Source organism: Cavia porcellus, unplaced genomic scaffold (genome assembly GCF_034190915.1).
Source record: "Cavia porcellus strain 051 isolate PalLab524CR breed Dunkin Hartley unplaced genomic scaffold, mCavPor4.1 scaffold_8, whole genome shotgun sequence".
Lineage (NCBI taxonomy): Eukaryota > Metazoa > Chordata > Mammalia > Rodentia > Caviidae > Cavia > Cavia porcellus.
Genome location: NW_026947491.1, coordinates 58,034,453 through 58,058,440, shown reverse-complemented (window position 1 = coordinate 58,058,440; position 23,988 = coordinate 58,034,453). Strand labels below are relative to the sequence as shown.

The following is a 23,988-nucleotide window of genomic DNA, read 5'->3' as shown; positions in this document are numbered from 1 at the left end:
AAAGAAATAAGAAGAATAAAAACAACTGTAAAATAGCTTGATCACAGGGATGTCGGGTTGAACATGCTTCTGGTTTGTTTTTAGAGATCAGAGGAATTTGAACGTGTTTAAATAAATGAGATATTAGAAAATAATCCAAGAGCTTGTAAAGATCTGGAAGACATAAAAAAAACACTGCATATGAGAAAAAAGAATAATCAGTTAACTACTGTAAAAAAAAAAAAAGCTGCACAAGAAAAGTTATGGTACCACAGGATTTTATCTCTCTATGTTAACCTTTCTTCTTCTGTAATCTCAGGGATTTAAGTAAAATTGGTAATTTCCAATCCCTATCATATTTTAACTATTTTCCTTTTTGAGCTTGTTTATTTAATACTGAAAAGATCTGATTAACAATTATATGTCTAGTTAATAAAGTAAATTTTACTTGACAGATGCAACTTATCTAGGAAATACAATGCTCAGGATGATTCACTGATTCATCTAAGACCACAAAAATATTTTTAAGCGGATACTGCTGCCCAAATATATAGAAACTGGTCCAAAGAAATCAGCCGGCTCAACTCAAAACTACAGTCAAAAAATGTTTCTTTGTAATGGAGAGGGCAAAAATAAATAATACAGAATTTTAAAAATTTGTATAAGGAAATCATCATCTGGAGAGAAGGAAGGATGGGAAAAGGCAAGATGTTGATCAAAATATATCATTTCAATTAGGCTGGAGGAATAAATTTTAGTGATCTACTGCACTGCATGGTAACTCCAGCTAATAATATGTTAAATAGTTCAAAACTGCTGAAAGAATAGATTTTCAAAGTCTGCATCATAAAAGATAAGTTGCATAGGGAATATACATATTAATCAGCAGGACTGAATCTTTCTACAATGTATGCACATATCAAAACATCACATTAGACCCCATAGATATATACAAATATTGTCCATGTTAAAAATTAATAAAACATTTATAATTTTAAAAGAAAAAGGGTTGGGGATTTAGGTCAGTGACACAAGCGCCTGCCTGGCAGGCACAAAGTCGTGAGTTTGATCCCCTGTACCAAAAAAAAAAAAAAAAAAAAAAAAAAAAAAAAAGTGAGAGAAAGAAAAAGAAAAGCACGGTCTATCTATGAGGCAAATTGAACTGTGTCATGACAGCAGTTGGTGCTAAGCAAGAGAATTTATTCAAATGGTACGGGAGGCCCATTTCTCTTTGAATGTCCTTGCATTATTTTAATAACTTAAAAAAGTTAAATGGGAAAAATATAATTTAAAAAGATGACATATGAATTAGTTTAATACTTAAAGCAAGATTGTGAAATCAAACTATCTTCTTTAAATTACAGTCATACAAATTATTGAATAACTCTGTGTTCACTAATCTTAGTACTCTTATTCTTTATCATGATAACTTTGTGTCTCTTTGAAAAAATGCCATAGGCATTCAGTGAGCTAATATATAATTTAGAACAGTGCCTGGAATATACTAACACTCATATGTATTTTTTATTACTCTCACTATTATCATTACTCCTAACAGTATTTAATATACAGAGGATGAAGCTTACAAACATTTGACTTTATGGAAAACACCAAAAACTTAATGGATAAATGTGGAAGAGCATAAGTAAATTAAAAAGTAGAAAAACACGGATAATAAAAGAAATGCTGGGAAAAAAAGAGAAGCTGATTTTAAAATTAAGTCACACAAACCAATATAGACACAATGTTGTAGGGAAAAAAGTCATGGAAGACACATGATGATATGATACTTGAAGATAAGCAGATGATATAATTTATATAAAGTTCTAATGCACACAAAACAACAATGTCATATGGAGAGCTACATCGACGGCAAAAGTTTATCAGTTCTCATTTATGTTCAATGAAAATCAGAAAATGCAGGACTGTAAGTACCTCCAAGAAGAAGCAAGATGTCAGTAGATGAAGTCACTCAAGAAGCCTTACCAATTTATTCTGAAGCTGAGTAGGAGCACCCAGATTTTTTTAAAAAAATTATTTATGCCTTACCCAGATGTTTTATATTCTTTATGTATATAAAATATTTTATAATAAAGACAAAAAGTTACTATTAAAAGTTAAAGACAAGAGAAGAATTCTTTTGTACTGAGGGTTGAACTTAGGGCTTTCTGACGTACATCCCCAGCTCTTTTTATTTTTTGTTTTGAGACAAGGTCTTAAAAGGTCACTAAGTAATGCAGGCTAGGCTCCAACTTGTGATTCACTTTCTCAGCCTCCCAGAATACTGGAATTAGATTTCTGATGTCAAATCCGACAAAAAAGATATTTTCTTACCTGTCAAATAAGTATTTTTTCTTCTTTGAAGATCAAGGTGATGATATGTTTTTACATGATAAGACCAAGATGAATCAGTTGATGAATTAAATAAATTCCTAGCATTGTCAGAGGCAAATATCACTAGTAGCATACCCTGTTAAAAGACTTTTTTCCATCTGAGATATATTCTCAAGCATAAACAAGTAATTCATAACTATACACATAGAGAAATAGACATAATTTCTAGTACATAGTGCCATTACTTCTGGTAAGCTATAATATGATGTTTCCAATATGCTGTAATCTACCTTTTAAATAAATACTGAATCTTAAAAAGGGTTTTGTCATTTTTGTCTACAGTTCAAATTACTGGGTATAGTAGGCAACAAACATTAAGCATGAGATGTTAGAGAACACTTGCAATTAATTCAACAAAATAGCTTATGAAACTTAAAAACAAACAAGAAAAGACAATTTCACATAATTTATTAATCATGTTATAATTGTTAAAAATTACGGCAGAACTTGCAGACTTTTAGACAACCTATAGATTACAGAATCTTAAAAGCAACAGCATTACTGAACCTGACTCATTCATTTTGCAAAAGTGAAAACTGCGGTACAACAAATTTAAATGACTTAAGCTAGAACACACCTGGGTGAACACCGTCTGGGCGAACGCTGTCTCCCCATTTGCCTTCAACGTTCTTTTTACATCACTTCCTCAACTCCCTTGCAACATAACCACAAGCAAACAAATTTGCAAACGAGTCTGCAATTCTTCACATGGCACTGCTCATAGCAAAACATCCTCTACCTCAATTCATTCTCCTTTTGACCCACTAAGGCAATCTGACTAGAAGGCACTATTCACGCACCAGAAATAAATCACAAGCAAGGACTACAGTGCACTTTTTTCTTTTGTTTTCAACTTTTGTTGCTCAAAAATCACTGTGGTCTGTCACTCATTGCCATACCTAATCTCCTGGACTGTGTCGAAAGGCATGGCTTTTAGCTAAACACCACTAATCTAAGTGTCCACCTATAACAGGCACTACAGTTTTCCCTCAACCCCAACCAAAATTACCAGTTTCTCACAACCAAACACAATAAAAACAATGTAAGATAAACATAAACAAAGCACAGACTTTTAGGACTATCTGATTTATATAAGGCTTGTCGATTTGTTTAATAGATTCTACCATGCAACATAGGTTTACTTTCAACAATGTTGTAAATTTGATATTGGACCCTTTAAATAAAACAGTGGGTCCAAAAACTATAAGGATTAATTTTATATGTTATTAGAATAGAAAACAGAGGGGCTGAGGATTTAGCTCAGCGGCATAAGCGCCTGCCTTGCAAGCAGGCAGTCGTGAGTTCGAACCCCGGTACCGATAAAAAGGAAAAAGACCAAAAAAAAAAAAGAATAGAAAACAGTTATGTCGTGGGCATAAAAGTGACTGCTATGCGCAAGTGTGTACATGCAAATAACCCATTAAAACTCACCTTAAAATCACACTATAACCATAATAATGATGCTCATTTACTTGAAATGTAACTTTTAAAGTATTTATATAATGAATCTGAGTTCTAATCATTGAGTTGGTTTAATAACCCAGATGTAGCACAAAGTACATTGCCTGTCATAAAATGCAATACCTGGAGTAAAAGCATTTTGAGAAATTTTCTTGCATTTCAAAATTTCAGTTATGGCTCAAATTTTCTCACAAGTCTCCAGATTCAAAGTGAGATGACAATGAGCCACTCAAAACTGAGGCCAGAATTTTTGTGAAAGTATTCACATAGCAAGAAATCAAGTCTGTCTATAGGCTGTATAAGTCAAAATTTCCACATATGTATAGTTCTCAATAAGAGTGTTTTATATTTTTAATTCATTTATATTTGTATTTTTCATTTATATTTATATTTATATTCATTTATATTTATATTTTTATTTGTATAGGAGCTTTCTGTCGTTATGTACTCTCTGAGTCACTAGCTACTAAAAGCACAACTAATACAATAGAGAAGAGTCCTCTTTTTAAATTTAGAGTTAAAATTTACTCTTAATAACGTATGTTTTACGTATCACTTTAGACAAATGTGATGAACAATTACTATTTTTAGAAACACAGAATCAGAATATACTGCTGGTCTGGAAGCTCAAAATTTAGAATGCACATTTTATACCATTATTCTCTATTTCTTTTATAGTCATCTCCAAGTTTTATAAATCTTTACAGTCTGTACATAAGCCCTCTTATAAAATAAATTTCCTCTGCTCTCCTTCAGGAAGCCATGTATCAACAAATGTCTTAAGGTTTTCCAGTCATCATAAACCTAGATAACCCAAATGCAGAATGAGAATGTTGCTCCAGACCACTGTGCCTATGGGTCAGGGGCTGGGACATGGTGGCGCAGTTGGACCAACTGAAGTGTGTTAGAGTCTTGCAAGTGTCACTTCAAAAAATAACATAAGCAAGGCATTTTGTGAGGAAAAAAGAGGGAGGGATTCGATATCATAATTTTTTAAAATTTAGATTAGGAAGCTGTCAACAATTATTTTATAAAATAAGAACCTGATCATAGCCATAAAGTAGTACCCACAAAGGAATTTTTTTAAAGGTATCAGTAGTACTTCATCTGGTGGAAATTACATCTTTGTATTCTTCCATTCTTGGAGACAACAAAGGGAGGAACAAGAATGTAAGGCAGAATGTGTTCAGGACTGAGCAAGTTGAAAGAAGCCTGACTTACAGAGGAAAACAAGGCTTGCTGATGGTAAAACCACCCAAGGAGTTAGCACTTTATCTTCAGAAAGATAAGAAGCCAAGGAAAACGGGTTAAACCAGTAAGTAGCAGCAACAATTTTGCACTTTTAATGTCATTCTGGAAGCAGTAGCCTTTGTTGAATGTTTCCCATAATTTATCTGTCAAGTTAAGAAATGTGATGTTTCTTAAAGAAAGTTCATGGACAGAATGTCATAGACTGTGTCTTTTACAGTCAGATAAAATTCTATCTTTGTATCATGTTTCTCCTGTAGATCACCTCTTACTCCAGCCACTAAATGTTCTCTTCTTACTTTTATTTTTAACCCTTTGCTCGTAAGTGGTTTATTCTCAATCTTGATCTCTTTACCTTCAATTTCCAGTCTCTCACACGATTCTATTACACATTTCCATGAGTATCCTACAAGCCTGTCAAATGCAAGATATATTTTAAAAATCTCAGTTTTACCCAACTCATAGACCTAAATTCACATTCTCTCAGTTCTTCAGGTTTAGTATCTTACTATAAACTTTTATTCATGCCTTTCTCTCCCCGTATCTAATTAAGTGTTCATTTCTGACCAGTGTACTTTAGGAGCACGTCTCTACTTCCATAGCTAGTACTCTACTGAAGGGCTTTATTCTTTGACAAAAACTCTTAAAGCATGTCTTCATTAATTCTATGGTTTCTTTCTCAATTTGATCTATCCCCTGAACTGCTAGCCTAATTATAACATTTCATGAGTCAAAAAAATTCAATTTCATAGCTAACTCATTCCAAATTCCATGGCCTAGGATTAAAAATTTTCCATGTTCTAAGTGTAACCAATTTTCCATCCTTTATCTCTTTATATGTGCTCAATTTTTTCTCCATATCTGTCCTCCATTTGATCTAGAAAATATTGGTTGTCAATAAGTTGAATTCCTTCCATGTGAGTTTGCTATATATTTTCTTCTATGGAATTTCAGTTGACATAAAAACATCTTATTCGTTCTACATATTTGATTTTCACATAGGAAATCAAAATATTCATAGAAAATCCTGGCATATCTTAAAGGACTAAGAAAAAAAAACAGTGTGGCTAAACTCCAGTGCCAAAGGAGGAAGTCAGTAGGCAAGCCAGATGTCATAAAAACTTGAGAATATTTGAAAAAATCATAATCAGTATAATTTGAGAAAAGGGATACTTGAGAGCATACCAGAATGCTTCTAGGAGATCCTTTGGCTAAAGTATTTTATAGTCTAGTAAAGAAGATTAATATATACAGTATATGTATGTACTATACTATAAATATATATTTACTTTTCTATTAATATATTTACTATACTATACTATAAATATATATATTTAACTATAACCAAAGATTAGTATAGACTGGTACAAACTACAGTATAGTACAAGTACAGTGTAGAACAGTATAGTATAGAATAGAATAGTCTAGTACAGCACAATAGTATAGTACAAACTATAGAATAATTTGTACCTTGCCAACCAAGGTACAAAAATGCCCTAGAAGCACGAGAAAATTACAAAATATCCATCTGACATATGCCTTAACTAAGGACCTCACCTCCCAATGACTTGCATGGAGCAGGAAGAACCTCAACTAATGAATCTTTTGGTCCCTAAAGTATTTCTATTTTGAATATTTCTAAGACTTTCATACTTTTAATGAATTTATCCTAAAGAGCTATTTGAACTCAACATTTTATTCAGTGAATTCTGGGAAATACGCAAACGACTACAGAATGGAATAGTCATTATCAGACAGGATTTTCACAATTTCATTTCATTATATGCCCAGCTTATAATTCCTGCTTGTGCTGCTCCACTCAGTTTATTCCTTACAAGTTTCTTCTCCAGTTTTCTCGCAGCAGTATGAATTGTGCTAGGCTCCTAGAATCACCCTGACGGTATCACACATTTCTGCAGACATTGTAATCAGGAGAAATTATACTCTTTAAGGACCAATAGTTCCAAAATATAAAATAAAAAATAATGCATACTCAAACCATCTAACTGGTTGTACTACATATAACTCTAGAATTAGAATAAAGGAAAAAAAATCTATAGTAATCATGTGACTCAAACTGTCTCTGTCAGGTTCTTCTGCTCAGGAATTCAGGATCAAGACTCAATAATTTCATCTTTCCTTATGCAAGGGATACTTAAATACTCAAAAGCTTCTGAGCAGTTATATTCAACTTTGAAAAATAAGATAAAAAGGAGAAACATAAAAATGTTCACCAAAGAAAGAACAATGAAATAAAGAAAAGCAAAAACTATAGACAGGGAATGTTCCAGGTTTTCCAGTCCCTAGTCCCAGGCCCTAATAAGGTCTGTCTGTGCTTGGCATCCAAAGGTCTTCCAACAAATTCCTTTCTTCCTCCTTTACTTTTCTTTTGCTAAAAACTAGCTCAAGTTCATTTTTGTTACTTGCAACAGACTTAAGTAAAGTAATAACCAATATCTCCCATAAAGTCCTTATGGATCTACATTTTCCATATTTTCTTTTCCCTTTATTTCTATTTCCCTAAAAGCCACAGATGGAAGTTCAGAATGCCATATACTGAAATACATGATATGACCATGTGCTAAGCCTTTTAAAAAGTAAAACATATTATGCCCAAGAAGGAGAAAATCAGAAGATTCACAGTAAAATCTTGAGATAGCTATATAACCATAAGAAATGCTAACAAATTATCAATTAAATAACTGATTATCATTTCCAAAGACAATTTAATTCTGAATAAAGCAGATACATAAATCCAATCTAGTCTTCTGTGAGGATCAAATACTTCGATAGAAGGCATTTTATTTGGACTCTTTCCAGACAACTAGTCACAACCTTCCTAGCCACAGGAAGGACTGGTTAATCTCTGCTGGCATCCCTAACCTGGGCCAAAATACCCAAACTGATTATTAATCAATGCTGTTAGGGTCTGAGTTACACCACCTACGAAGAACATCCATTCACCCTATTACATTATCAGTAATTTTGACTATTAAATGAAGGAAACAAAGTTACAAAAGATTAATAATAAGGAACTCTGTACTTAATGTTAAGGTATATGCCAGACATTAAGTGAATCCTGAGGCTGATCTAGGCTCCCCAAAGCTGTATCCACATTCATCAGGTCTGACTACAGGTAAACCAGTTTAACATGTGTAGCAAGTCAGAGTCCGACAATCAGAAGTTTGAACCAGCTGCAGTGGGTAGCTCTTAAGGGTTAAACAAAAACCATACCCTACAGTTAGAAGAGACATGGGAAGCACATCCACCCTTTTCATTTTCATTTCATTCACCTTTTTCTTTTTCATTTCATTTCATTCAGAGACAGAAGCTATGTATTTGTAACCAAATTAACCAACCAACCCCTAATTGTAATAGGTTATACAACTGAGGATAAAACCAAGAACTGTCAACAGATTACGATAGAACTAAAAAGCATTATTTCCTAAAGGTGGTTTTCAATGGTTTAATGTCTATCTTTGATTGATGAACAATACATATCTTAGAATACTGCTAAATCTTACTTCTAGCATAGCACAGTGTTCAGACATTCCAATTATCACACTTGAGTAAAACAAAATTTCTGACTTTATAGATTAGTATCTTAGTTAAAATATCAGAATAAGCACCTTTAAAATTTAAAAACAGTGTGTTGATTCGATATTTAAATGACATTGTATGCTGCAATACTGGTAGACAGATAGTTTTGGCACCCCAACAAATATCTAAATGACAAAGAACTACTGATTTTAATACAAAAAATTTCAGACATTCATATAGGACCCCACTAAAAGTCACTTGAAATTAGATTGATAAATCAGCAGGGACCAAAATTAAAAGAATATATGCTTAAACGTTCCAAATGTAAACCTGGTATTCAAAAGAGTTCACAGTAGTATAGTTTGGTCTTCAGAGGCTGTTTGACCACAGGTATTAGGTAAGTCAACACATGACTAACACAGAAAAAAAATGTATGCATGTATTCCCTGCAATACAACACACTCTTTATTACACAGCATGGTAGATAGTTTTTAGAAGTCACTGGGAAAAAAGTAAAGTTAGAACCTGTTGTGTTTTCCAAAAGGTGCTATTAAAGCTTCTCTTAAAATATGAACTTATAAAAAGCAGGTCCTTTTAGAAAACAGCATTATTTGGAGACAAATGTGAACTTGATTTTATTAAGTTAGTATTTATAAACATTTAATGAAGTGAAATGTCATACATATCAGCCATTGATTCTGTGACTATTTTACAGATTCTAAAATATCTTAAAAGTTTTATAGATAAAATTATCTTTTAAAATCTATTCAAAAAATTTATCTTGCCACCTCTGTTATAAATGAAAATATGAAGATAAACCAAAGTGCTAAATATAATCTAAGCTTAGAAGAGTCTTTTCAACTAATTTATGTGTCCTAGTTATCCAAATCATATTTTGACAGGTTCGTCTATTGGTGACAAAAACAAAAGAAAACTAAAATCTACATAATATCAGCTCTCAGGAATTACAATATGTCATCTTCCATTACAGACAAAATAAAGAACCAAGAATATCACATTCATAAAGGTTGCAACAATCATTAATTCATCATCACTAAAACAAGAGGTCATGCAATTTCACATTTTCCTTAATCCTTTGTTGTATTTTGAATTAATTGCTTTTTATGACATCCATATCCTTAAAAACTCTCTTCCCTACTACTATTACACGATTCAAAGAAAATTATCTTTTAAAACTTTACCGTCACGGCTTAGAAGTGCCACATTTGATGACTTATAGCCTTAAAACTAATAAGGAACGAACAGTACTTTTCATTCATAGTTTGACTTGAAATAGTGCAATGTAAAACTTTAAAATGGACTTGGTTTTGTTTTTGTTTTCCATTTAAAAACAAAAGTGATACCTGGCAAAGTCGGGGCTCTATTAGACTTCGGCCTACGAAGTGCCAGCGAGGCAGCAGGAGCCTGGCACAGCGGCGCTGGCGGCCCGGGCGCGCCTCTCCTGCGGCTCCCCGCGCCGCCCCCTGCCCGTCCAGCGCCCACTCTCCCGGACGGCGCGCGGCGGAGGCGCGGTCCGGCAGCGCGTTCCCACGCCCCAGGCCCGTTATCCGGGCTCCACGTTCGGCGCCGCCCGGTGCCCTCCGAAACTGGGGCCGCCGCGCCCTCCGCGTCTAGCCGAGGCCGAGCCAGACCCCTCCCTCGGGGCCCCGCGCCAGGACAGAGGCTCCCGCGGCTCAGGTTCGCTCCAGGGACGGGATAAGGTGTCGGCGCGGGGGCCGGACGCCTTTGTCGGCGGGGAGACGCGAGCCGCCACTGACCTCCTTCCATTGGGCCCCGCCTCGCGGGCGCGGGCGCGGGCACGACCCTCCTCGGGCGGCGGGGGCGTCGCGCGCGCGCTGAGGGGCGCAGCCGGAGTCCCGAGGGACCCGGGCCAGTCCCACCCCAACTTGGCAGGGTCGGGTGGGAAGGGAGAGGCGCCGCCGGGAGGGAACCCGAACTTACCCGACTGTGCGGCTCCCCGCGCCGCGGCCAGGCACAGGCTGAGGCAGAGGCAAAGCGCGAGGGGGTGCGGGCGGGTCCGCCGCGCTCGCATAGGAAGGCCCCCAGCCGCCGGCGCCGCGGTCCGAGCCTCCCTCCTCCTCCCGGCTCGGGCGACGGACGGGGCGGCGGGAGGCATGACGGGAAATTCCTGGGCACGGGCCGCGGAGTCCAAATATGAGCATAGGAGCCGGCGAGGGAGGACCGCGGAGCGCGCCGGCCGGCCGCGGCGGGGCCCGCTGCCCGGGCTTCGGCGGCCGCCAGCCCCCGCCTCCCCCACAGCCGCCCGGGGCGGCCGGCGGGCATCCGCTCTCCACTCTGGGCCCAGAGCACACCCGAGCACCCCGCTGCCAGGTTCCACCTGAGACCCCTGGCGGGTGCGAGAACAGCCGTGGAGACGGCGGACAGGGAGTCAGGGACCTGGGGAAGACCTGTCAGAGTTGAGAGGTTTGATAGTCAAGACATAAAAGTTTTGGCAAATACCCAAGTGTAGGAGGCTAAGGCAGGAGCAGCACTGCCAGTTATATCACACAGGTGAGCCATCCCACACGTACTCTGCATTATAATTCAGCGAACCAGTGCCTGCCTGCCACAAACCAGTGCGCGCGTGTGCGTGTGTGTGTGTGTGTGTGTGTGTGTGTACACGCAATTGCAAAGGGGCTCTTCCGGTACTTGTATTTGAATGCTATATATGGAGTTGAGGCAGGCTAACTGGTAGATTTAATTTTTCACACTGGTTGAGGATTGTAGTTTACACGGAACGTTTTGCCTCCAACTTCTATTCATCTATCTCTTATACACACACACACACACATACACATCCCTTGTGTATTTATTGTAGCTTGTCTAAAGCGCAAAGTTGAGATTTATTAAAAAGGCGCTACCTCTGATGACCAGAATTTCAGTCCCAGATGTTTAAGTATAGGTCCAAACCTGTAGTTGCCTTACTATTCTTTGGCACAGCCTTTGAGTAATCAAGTCCAAATGACCCTTAGCTTTTCAGGATAGGTAGTTATGTCTTAATTACTGTATTTTTTTTACTCAGTGGGACAGGACCTGGATATACAAGATGTTATAAAATTACTTATGAACATTTAAGATGCTACAGAAATGATTTATTGATGTAAAACACTTCAGGGGTAAATGTCAAACAGATTTAGAGAGTGGATTATTCCAACATGAATTAAAGTGATGATAATTTGTACATCACACTATTTGTTTGAAAGTACTTTATTTGAAAATCAGAAACCTTATTTCAAAACAAATTCAACTCTGGCACAGTATGAAGGCCTGTAAGCCAAAAACCAGTCCATTTGCAAGTGGCTTCCATTAAAACATCTGGTATTAAAAAACCTCTGCGTCTCATGAATTATGGCTGGCAAGTGGGAAGATTTCACCTTTAATATATTAGCAGTGATAATGGGAGTAAAAGCAAATGACCAAGTAAACTAATGGTAAATAAATTGCAGCACAGTTTTTTAAAAGGGACTTAAACGACCCATAATATTATTATTCAATTAGGTACCTAGAACCTAGGTAGTTGAAATAATTGAGAAACTTGAGTATTCCTTCCCTCTCCTCTTTTTTTAAAATATCTTTTACCTTGCATTACATAAACTTCTGTTTCTTTTCTTAGACCACCTGGCATAGTTCTTTGCCTATAGTCTTAAATGTTTAAAACAAAAATAAAATGAGCACAGCCATTTGTAGACTGGAATATAGAAACTAAAAATAGACAAAAAGTATGTTTCCAAGGATTAGAATAATTATGGCTGCATTAAAATATTTTCATTTAATGACCTTAATTACAAAAATGTAAAAATATATAGAATGTAATGTCATTCTAAACTTAACTCATGTTAATATAAATGAAAAGTTAATTACTCAACTTCTCAACTTTGCAAACATCAGTATCAGCAGCCTTTTTGTTGTTGATGTCGTTTTTTGCTGTACTGGGGATTGAACCCAGGGCCTTCCACTGTGCTATATCCTGAGACAGGATGGACTGGAACTTGCAATCTTCCACCATCAGTCTCTTGAGCACTGGGATTCCAGACATGATCCACCATGCCCAGTTCAATAGCTATTCTAAAAAGTTGATTTAACTGTGTTAAGTAACTGAGAAATGAACTACAATTAATGAATGCATAATAACTGATAAACACTGGGCTAAATGTTTTGTGCCCCATACCTCATTTAAATCCTTACAAATGTCTGTGAATTTATTATTCTTATCCCTGTTTTAGAGCTAAGAACTGATGAAGATAAATGATATGGCACCAGGAAAGAGTAAAGAAGTATTTGAATTCAAACCTCTTTCCAAAGTTCAAATATATTTTTTACTTACTAATATGGTCTATTTTCTCCACATTATTTTTAACAAGGAGTGGTGTCCAAAAACTACGTTCCTTGAACTTTTGAGGTTTTAAGTAACTGGTATGCACTTGGGTTACTTCAAGTACTAGAAGTAAAGACTATATGTGGAAATAAGACCAGAGGCTTAACTGGCTTGTCAGATCATGCTTTCTGCTCCTGGAGGATGGATGGGACCTGTACCTTTGACAACTGGGGAAACAGGAAAAGTCCCACCTTCAGATCACAATCCTACAAATTTCGTAGTTTAATCACTAGTATTTCAGCCATACATTTCACAATGCTCTCTCTGATTATTTTTTCATTAGAACATTAGTAACAAGCATCTTAACATATTACTTTAAAAACTGTGTTTTAAATGCAAGGACCTAATACAGAACTTGTTTCCTCTCCTTGCTATACCATACTTACCCTCACCTAAGTGATGAGGTTGTAATCATTTAACAGCAGTAAAGGGGAGGTGGACCTGATTTGTACCATTAGCAATCTTTGTGGTTTAAATATTCTTAGCAACCTACTTTCTCTGAAGACAGACCTGGGAAGAGATGCATGTAGGCAGCTCTTAGGTCAGTACAGCCAGCTGTTCCAATGTCTCATGAAATGTCTTCAGTATTGCATATTTCACAACTATAGTTCTTTGTCTCTCTGCCTGTCTTTCCACTCCTGCTCCCACGCCCAGTGCCAACTTTCTCTAAATATATCTCATAATCAAAAGCCCCACAGGGAAGAATCTGATTCTATCATCATTCTCTAATGAGTGTATCTCATAAACCACTAAGCAGCCTATGAACTGGCCCCTCCTAGCCAGGTACTCTCTCCTAGTTCTTCAGCTGTGCTAATATGGAAGAGTCACCTGATACAGAACATGACCTGGTATGCTAAAGAAAAGGACTGTGATGTTACCTTCTTACAAAGCCACACTTTAGACATTCCCTTTTAAAAATGGATAAATCTTACAGACATCCAAGCTATAATCTTTTTAACATGCTATTCTCAGCTCTTTAATAAAATCTACCAGTCACTGCAAAGCTTTGGGACAACCCCTCTCCACATTCCCAAAGAACTAAACGGATGCCAAAAACTGGCAGTGGAGATGGACACGGTAGTGCTATGCACTGTTTGAAAGCTTATAGCCAGAGCAAGAAACTCATTATTACTTAAGTATAGTGAACATTTATCAAGTGCAATTGTTTTAAACCAATCAGTGATCAAGTGTAGAGTGAGTGTGGTTTTCTCAGAGGGAATGTAACAGACTTTCAAAAAGAAGATTTTTCTAACTGCCCTCAATCCACTCCAAATTCCTTGTCACTGTCACAGAAAGTAGAATGTTTTCACTCTCACTCTTGTTGAGAACATTTTTATACTGACGGAAGACTGCCTCCTGCCTCACTCTGCTGCTGTGGGAATCGTCTAAAAAGGGTTCATTTTAACAACACATGGGACACAGAGTCAGTTCTTCCTGGCCAAAGGAGATCTTCAGTGTTTCCTCTCAGATTCTCAGAAAGGCTATCTATCAGCATGACATGCTTCTATCTCCCAGTCACCGCATGGACTAAAATAACAAGAATGGTCTACCAGGAAATCAGATGGAACTCCTAAACAGAGACAGGAGACCTAATTAACCTGAGCACTTTCCTTCTTTTTAGGGTAAAATGCATACACCCCAGCTGAATTTTTTTATTTGCACAGTTGCACTCACCCTTCTTTGTTGATTAATTCTGGAGAGATTTGATGTGATTGACATGCCGCTTGATCTGCCAGCTTTGACTTTGGATATGCTGCAGCAAATAATAAGTATTTAACAAAATTGCCAATATTGTAGAGAATTAAGAAATTCTTTCTAAACCAGAAAAGCTGCCTGGCTTTTGGCAAGATTTTATAATGTAAAGTGATATATGTGGAATCAAAAAAACATAGAACGGATTGACTTTTTGGTGGTACAGGGAAGTTCTGATAGACTTCCCTCACTCAGCTAATGTTCCTAAGTGTTTCTTATACTACAAGCATCTCCACAGTAAGTATGTTCAGCATCTCACAGTATGTTTACACTACTTGCCTTTAACTACAAACTAGCCCTTTTATCTGTTGTTCATCCAAAGTGCGTATGATCTGAAACATTGGTGGCAAACTAGCTATGCAAAACTTCCTGGAAAATATATAGTTTCTAAAACAATGCCTCTTTAGATTTTCAGTTTTATCTCTGCCATTCTCCCTGGTGAGCTGCTTTTAAAGCCTTAGCTGTATATAAGATGCAGCTCCACTCATAGATTAAGGGTTTTGGCTTTTCGCGTCAGATGCATTCATGTTCAAGCATGACTTCTACCATTAAAGCTGTTGGACTGAAAGGAAGCAACTTACAGCCTTGATATTTTTGTCTGTAGCATGAAATAGACATGGCCACCACACTTGGGTCTTATCCCCCATGCTAGCATATGGTGATTCCATAATAAATATCAAAATAATTCTAATAGCACTACAAAGTAACTCTTGGCCTTTAAGCATCTGATATGATTTCCTGTGTTAAATGACTCAGTTTCTCTTCACAGCTGAGGCCTACACTTGCATTCATAATGATCTCCTAAAGAAATCTATTCAGATTTAGTAATCTTTTCAACACATTCTCTAAAACTTACTTTAAATATTTGTACTCAACATTACTAATGGAAATTATCCTTAAAATATTTTAACTTCCTCAAAGTAATATTAGGCTATTCTCATAGTTGATTATTAGAACTATCTTCCAAAAGCATAGAATTACCATCAAAGTACGTGATATAAATATTAAAAGTGTCTGCCAAAAGAAAATAATCTTTTTCTTTTATTCACATATTTATGGAATGCTTACTATGTGCTAGATGGTTAAGAAGATAAATCGATAAACTAGTATATCGAGCATGTTATGGATTAAAAACTGATGGTCAACTTAATACCAGCTGAATTAAAAATGCATGGTGCTGAACGTAAATGGCCCACCTGAGGAAAGTTGCCAGCATGAATAGTGACTTGGAGAAGACTAGTGAGGTGGGTTTGTGGGTTTCTTTAAGTGTTGCTGTTTGAGCCATTGTTTCTCCTGGAGGAGCTTATCATGACTAGCTTCCCCAGTGTGAGTTCCACCATTGTCATCTGATGGGACCTTGTTAGTGAGAGTGGCTGTGGTTCACTTTGGGGGAGCTCTGCTCTTTACATTGAGCATCACTTCTTGGCTCTGGAGGGGAAGACATGTGCCATTTAATCTCCAGGACAAACTCGCCATGCTGGCTTTCTGGCATGTACTCGACTGTTCTTATTGTCAGAGGAGCTTAGGACGTCCGTATTGCTGAGGATGGCTGTGGTGCTTTTCAGGACAGCCCTGGTCTTTATCATAAGCATGACTTCTTGGCTCCAGGGTAGAACCCTCACCCTACGAGCAGAGCTCCTTCACCCTGACATAGACTTTCTAGCTTCTACCACTGATCTTTGGGTCTTCCCGGCACATGAAACAAACTGGTGTGAGTTCTTCTCGTGGGCCCTAGACCTCCAGTTGGACTTGTGGGAGGCATTGTCATGGGCTCTAGGTTTTCATCTGGACTCAAGCAGGACATTGCTGTGCAATCCAGGCCCTTGGCTGAATATTCTGGGTCTTTAGTGTTGTGGACAGATTTCCTGCACTTTCTGTGTTTAACTCTGGGTGACCATCACAAAATAATAGTATAAACCCTATGTCGTGATTCCAGTTATTCTCCTCACAACCCCTGACTACCGCAAGGTGTGATAACAACCAATAAGGAAAATGAGGCAGGGAACTGAGCATATTGGGAGAGTGACATTAAGACCTGAGAGAAGTAAGGAAGTTACACAAACACCTGGGAGAGGAGGGAGCAGCAAGTGACAAGGCCACATCCCGGCAGCAGGCCTGGACTATGGAAAGGCCATCCAGGAGGTAGGGGGAGAGAAAAAGGATGAAGAGGGATGGGAGAGCATTAGAAGATATGGCCTAGGAAACAGTCATGTAGGCTCTTCAGCGGATTCAGCGGGCACCTCCTTCCAAACATGGCTGCCATCTGATTCCTTTCCAGCTTCACTGCTCCACATCTTCTCCACATCATCTGCACCCTGTGGATGCTTCTGTTCCACAGTCTGCTTCTGTTCTGTCTTTCTGTCTGTATACTTGTGAGATCAGAGAGAGTCAAATCATGTTACTAGTCTGTTTAAAACCCTGTATCTTCCCATTTCACCATAAAAGCCTAAGTCCTTACAATGACACCGAGAGCCTACATGATTGTTATTTGTTTCAGATTGAAAGAAAATTTTATGAGTTTCAGATAGGTACAAAACAGTTTTAAACATGTTTAAAGTATTATAGAAATGTTGCTATTTTTTAAATTGGCTGTCACAAAAATGTAGAAATAAACTTTCTGTCAGCAGATTTCTATTCAATTTGTATGGCATTTAAAGTTGTGTAGGATTTTCAATTCATTTCATTGCTCAGGGATTTAAACTGCCATGTCTTTAGATGGAAGTATATTAATGCCCACCCACCTATTCCGCATGATGCTGGTGCGGGCTCAAATATCTTAACAGAAGGATTTTGAAACTACTGATACTCAAAACAAGTCATAGCTTAAGCTGCATTTTAAAATTTCACTAATTTTTATTTCTTTGAATAAACCACTCTACTTATCTTAAAGATGCTTCTGTGAGAGTCTGATCAAAATAAAATACCTCCAATAAAATTACATATACACACATACGCAAAACTTGGTATATAAATATACACTGATTAAAGTATCACTTTGGAAAAACAGTAGGAGTCATCATAAATTTCTTGGGTGAAAGAGAAACTTAGTAACTTCCAAAACCTTTGAATGTAGCCAAGAGTGGTGGTAACACTTGTAATCCCAGCACTAAAGGAGGCTGAGGCAGGAGGATCACAAGTTTCAACCTATCCTGGCCATCTTAATGAGACCCTATCTCAAAAAGAAAAATAGACTAGAATAAAGTAAAATAAAGCAGGGGGTGCAAATCAGTGCAAATGCACTGGCCTCAGTGCCCAGTACTGGGGAAAAAAGAAGTCTGTGCTGTAAGCAATAATGCAGACAGAAAGAGGAGAAGAGTGTCAGGTAGGCCACCGGGTGGTACTGCAGAAACTTGGGCTGGAAGTAAGCATGTTTACCCTAAAAGGTAGCAGAGGAGAGATGAACAGCAGATACTGTAGGAATACAGTTGCCAGACAAAAACATAAGAAACCCAAATAAACTTCAGTTTTAGACACATACCAACTAAATTTTTAGCATAACTCTATGCTAAACATGGCACGGAGCATACTTACACTAGAACATTAGTTACGGATTATCTGAAATTCATGTGTAACTGCATTTTGTGTTTTCATTTGCTAAATCTGGTAGCCATAGAGAAAAACTAGTAAACTCCACTCCTGTCTCCACCTCGACATTAAAAAATGTATGTAATGTGATCACCATGTCACTACTAATCTGTCTTTTTAGGGAATTCTGAAGATGTCAAAACAGTTTTTGTAGATCCATTTAATTTGCAGCTGAGGCATACGTGGAACTATTAATGTTGTGGCATATTCTACTGTTTTTACTTTTATTTTGGGTTCCCCACCCCACCCCCTACTTCTGAGTTTAAATGCAAGCACTCTGCCAAACATTCTGTTCTTAATGTAGGTTTGGTACTTTGCAACCTAAATGAATTTGTATCTGTGCGAGCATGCACACACTTAGAATATGGGTTAATCAGCAAAGGAACCAATGACCCTGAGTTCCTACTAGAGAGATCCTGAATGAATGGCATGTGTTGTATTATCTACAGTTAGATAGACACCGTCCTCCTAACAACTGTACACAGAGGTACACACATGTGAACCGTGTAGTACCAGTAGGGGAATTGTTTTTCTAAAATAGTCCATACAGCTTAAGCCCATAAATTTACTTGCTTATACTGTATAGTATAAGGAGAGAGAAAGAAAGGCAAAGAACATGAAACCTCTTTCAGTGGAGACATAGGGACTCTTGGAGAGTTCAAAGAAAGGAATATATTTCCAGCAGATCAAGAAAGCAATTCAGAAGGTGGGTCTCTTATTAGAAAGCTTGAGACCTGTGGGAACTTCCCTTAAGAAATGCAAAGGAAAATCCAAAGTAGGGTGACAGAACGTTAACCCTTGTCTCTCCTTTGTAATTTGTATGGAAGATTTGGTAGGACTTGGTTTCTTTACTGAATTCTCAGTAGTAATAGAGAAACTTAAAAATGAATCTATAGCTTTCTTCCTTTTGTAACTCCTTATAATGCAATGGATGTTTTTAAAAAATGCTACAGACTGATTCTTTAAATGGGAGGAGGAATCATTAAGGTAGCATTTATATATGTTCAACTGTCCTAAGGAAAACATACCAAATAAAGGCATGAGTCGGCACCATTCGCAGACCAGCAGTAGAGAAAACAAAGCCATACCAGCAAGCAAACTCAGTCTGGAAACCAGCGCCATGTGTGGGCTGCTGCTGGACTGGAACAGACAGACTGCAGCCTCTCCCAGTAAAGTAGATAGAACAAAGCCAAATAAAGGCACTAGCCACTTATCTCCCTTAGTAGACAAGAAATAAAAATAGCTCCTCATAGGAAACCATTATATTCTGCTCCAAGTGATAACAAAATTACAAGCATAAGTCAAATTGGCTCACATTAATTAAAATATATAACATACCAAAACTCAGAAAAGCCCAAGATATTTAAGAGAAACACTAAAAAGACATTCACTGTAGTTTTGCAAGTTAAAACATTAAAACAATAAATATATCTTCCAAATGAATCAGATGGGCTCAGTTAATTTCATGTTACTTCATGTCCATAAAGAAAATATATATATATTTTTTTATATATATTGAAAAATCTATATATATTGAAATATATATAAATTTATATATTATATATAATATATATAAATATAAATGTTGAAAAATCTATACATTAAGCATTGATAATGTCAACACAAATGAAGTAGCTCTGCTCTATTTCCAACTTTTCTTTGAATATTCCATTGATCCAACAGCGTATTATTTCCTGCTCTTATACTCTGGGAAGTAGCACACACAACTCAATCTTTGTCACTTTTTTTCTGTATCAGATTCATGGAAAGAATTATTTGGTGTTGCCTGATAATCTTTCCAAAACTGGCACCTCTCAATCAGATCCAGAAGCTATCTGAAGGCAGATTCCTACCATAAAGATCAAAATTATCTGGAGAGTTTGTTAATATATGGAGATGTTTCCCAGATAGAATGATTCAGTAAGTCTGGTTACAGATTTGGGATTTATATTTCTAACAAGTATTCTGGGTAATTTGAAGAGAGATGGTCCACAGATCATTCCCTTAAAAAAAAAAATGACCCTCAGGTTTAGAGTAACTGAAGTAATTTTCAGTGTCTACTTACCAACAAGAGGTGGTAAGGAGATGTACCAGGGATATCTCTTTCTATAATATCCATAACAATGATGGCTAAAACTAGTAGAAAAATATATAAGAGCATATGACACAGTTTTCATGAATTTTTTTCTTGTTTAAATTTTTTAAAAATCATATTTTGAAAGTAGTAAAAATACAACAGAACAAGACAGAACAAAGCCAATTGAGACAGTGCAGTGAAATTGGTACAGAGCTCCACAATAGGATACTGGATGGTAGTAATAGGTACTATGGTATATCTCCTTATCTTCACAATAATTGTCCAGTCAATTAGGGATAGTGAAATCAAGCCAAAAACAGAATATTATAAAACCAACTGAGAGTATTGAATAGAGCAAGCAAAACAAAACAGTGAAAACAACCTTTGCCTTTAAACAGAAGATAGAAGGAAATTCCCCATATTTGTCATATTGCATACAGTCATCCTCCCAAGAGATGCTGAGACATCTATCCAGGGTAACTACAGAGTGAGGGGAAGAGGGTGTTTGATTCTCAGCCCACACAGGTCGGCTCACGGGAGCCACTGGTTCTCCTCCTAGCCTGTGTCAGGGGCGCTTACCGAGAGGGCAGGTGAATAAGCTACCTAAGTCCCAGCATGGCCGGATCTCGGGAGCACTGGGTCTCCTGGCTGACACCAGGGGTGCTTACCAAGAGGGCGGAAGAATAAACTGCCTCTTTCATGACTTTTCCAAAGTATATAGTTTACTCATACTCTGTCTTGGTTACTTTTCTCATTACTGGGAAAAAAATATCTGACTCCTAAATTTAAAGAAGGAAAGGTTTGTTTCAGCTCATAGTATGGAGAGGTTTCAGTTCATAGTTGACTGGCTCCAAGGGCGGCATGGCAGAAGAGCTTCTCAGAGGAGAAACAGTCACATGGTGGGGGAGGACAAGGAGAAGGCAACAGTAAAGCCACCTTCCCTGTCTCCCTAATAGTCTATCCAAATTGTCCGCATACCGATTGGGGTTTCCATTATCCACACCTTTAATTCCAGTATCACACCCTTTATCCACATTCACATACCCTAATTCCAACCATGTTTTGAAACTTTTCACCCTATGACTGCATGAGGCATCTAGTATAAACTATAACATAATCCAAATCGGAAACTCAAACAACTAAAATTTTCATAGCTCTATCCTAAAATAAATGAGGTTCTTTATGTATTCAGGCACTGTAAGATTCTAAGTTGCTTCCTGAGTCATCAGGTATTTACTAGTGATTAAATTAAGCTCCTCATAGTTTTAGTTCTGTGAATATTTTATTGTATTATTTGGAAAGTGGTTACTTTAAAATCTGGTTATGATAAAACTTAGATAACTGAAATATTATACTTATGCGGATATCTCTTTAATCATTATTCCAGATAAATAGGAATTTACAATATAAATCTCTTCTTTACCATGAGTATGATATACTTCATTAAATTGTTACAGTACATATTTTTCGGAACCTAGTGAAATATTTTTCTGAGCATTTGGATTACACATGCAATATTTCTTCCACCGATATCCGTATATGATAGTTTTGTTTTAGAACTCAAAGTATTTTAAATATAGAGAGGTATTCCTAGAGAAAATTTTAAAAAACAATTTGGATTTTTCCATGTTATTAAAGCATAGAAGAAAGAAAAAGGTAATTCTTTACATAATTAGACTTTTATGTAGCTATAAGACAATGTAGTTTTCAAAAATGTGCTTTTAGTTTGATACTGAAACATGTTTTATTTACATGTGAAATAATACAGAATTCATAACAATAAGTAACAGAACAGTCAACAAGACTCATGGACTCTGAAAACAGGATTCAACAACTTGTGTGACTGCTTACAGAAAAAACACTCTTGCTCACTGCCTGCCTCTCATTCATTTCCGCCACTTCCTGTTATAGTCCAGTAATATCTGCAATACAGCTGGGGTGCACTGCTACACGGTATGTGAAATGAATTTTTGTGTGTGTGTGTTTCCTTTTTTATCAGTATCGGGAATCGAACTCACAACTGCCTGCTTGCAAGACGGGCGCTTATGCCACTGAGCTAAATCCCCAGCCCCTTGAAATGAATTTTTAAGACTCCTATGATTAAAAGATTATACCAGTTTAGATGACTGTTTAGCAGGACACTAAGGAATATTTTAATAACAGAACTGATTGTACACATTTTCAAGATACGATGTTGCTATGGTTTGTGTCTAAATGTCCCCTCAAAGCCTCATGCAGTCATGAGGGGCAGGCTTTTTTTGGATGTAGCTGAATCTAGAGTTTGTGACTGATTCCTAGTGCTGAGGATTCCTAATGCTGAAATTAAAGAGTTCTGGGATTAAGGCTGGGTGTTTGTTGGATTACTCCGCTGACTGGATTGGCACTGTATGAATCCCAGCAGTCTGGATAAGATGAAAGGGGCAGAACGAGGCTTGTTTCCCTTTTTGCTTTTGCTGTCTTCTCCTGCCAGGAACTGTTGCCCCTCCGCCACTCCACCCTGCTTTGGAGCCTGCTGATTATGTACTGAAACCTCTACAAACTTGAGCTAAGTAAGCTTTTTCTCCCTTAATTTTGGAATTCAGGTATTTTGTCTCAGCAACAAGAAAAGTACCTAAGACAGGATAAAGTGTAACTTACAACTTGTCCATTCCAGTTAGGCTGACACCATTGTCACAACTGACACCATTCTACTTCTAGAGATGTAACTCAATATTATTCACACTGATAAAAAAGAAATTTAGATTTTGATTTTGCCTTTTTGAAGTAATGAGTATAAAAGGAAGATATCATAGACACGATAGTTGGAGAAAACTAGCAATGAAATGAATTTAAGAGAAACTATACTGTTTCAAAGTCAAATAAAAAAGAGAACACATAAAAAATTAGTGAACAGTAAAAATCAACAAATTTTCAAAATAGAGGACACCAAATAGTTTATCATTCCAACTGTGCCTGATAGGGATATATCAGAAAATCAAACATTAATAGGAAGTTCACTATAAGTTTTTGTTAAGTACCTCTTTGATCAGATTTAGTAGCTGTCATTGTTTGCTAAAAATTACTTTGTACACTGAATTTTAGAGATGCTTTTACTACAGTTTTTTAGATCATCATTTATTTTATGTGATAAATGATAATAATTTTATGTCAACCTAATTATGTATTCTGGAATCAATCATTTAGGTAAGATGTTTTTGTTTTTGTCTTTATGGTGTCAGGGAGCAACAACCCAGGGCCTAGCATGCTAAGCTCTACCATTTGTTTTTTTTTAGTTTCAAACTTTCATTATTTAATGCAGGCTGGCATTGAACTCACTTTTGTAGCCCAGGCTGGCCTCAAATTCATGGTAATTCTCCTGCCTAAGCCTCGTGAGTGATGGGATTACAAGTGTGCACTACTGCACCAGGCTTTAAACTCTACAGTTGAGACATATTCTCAGCCCCATGAAATGTAATGCTTAATATATGTTGCTAGATTTGCTTGCTGACCAATTTGGTTTGTTTGGGATTTTACATTTCTATTCAGGAGATTGGCCTGTAAAGTTTTCCTTTCTGTC

General features: G+C 37.1%; 1 protein-coding gene across 2 annotated transcripts in view; it reads right to left on the bottom strand.

Moving 5' to 3' along the window:
- The window catches only part of Msrb3 (methionine sulfoxide reductase B3), a 197,678-nt gene extending 186,959 nt beyond the window's left edge, over positions 1-10,719 (bottom strand). The window contains exon 1 of one of the 2 annotated variants that reach the window (XM_063255081.1): positions 10,585-10,719. The gene's annotated coding sequence lies outside the window, so the exon portion shown is untranslated. Of the gene's footprint in view, positions 1-9,986; positions 10,120-10,584 lie in introns of those variants that run through there. The other variant, XM_003476108.5, reaches the window with a different exon arrangement.
- Positions 10,720-23,988: the final 13,269 nt, after the last annotated feature.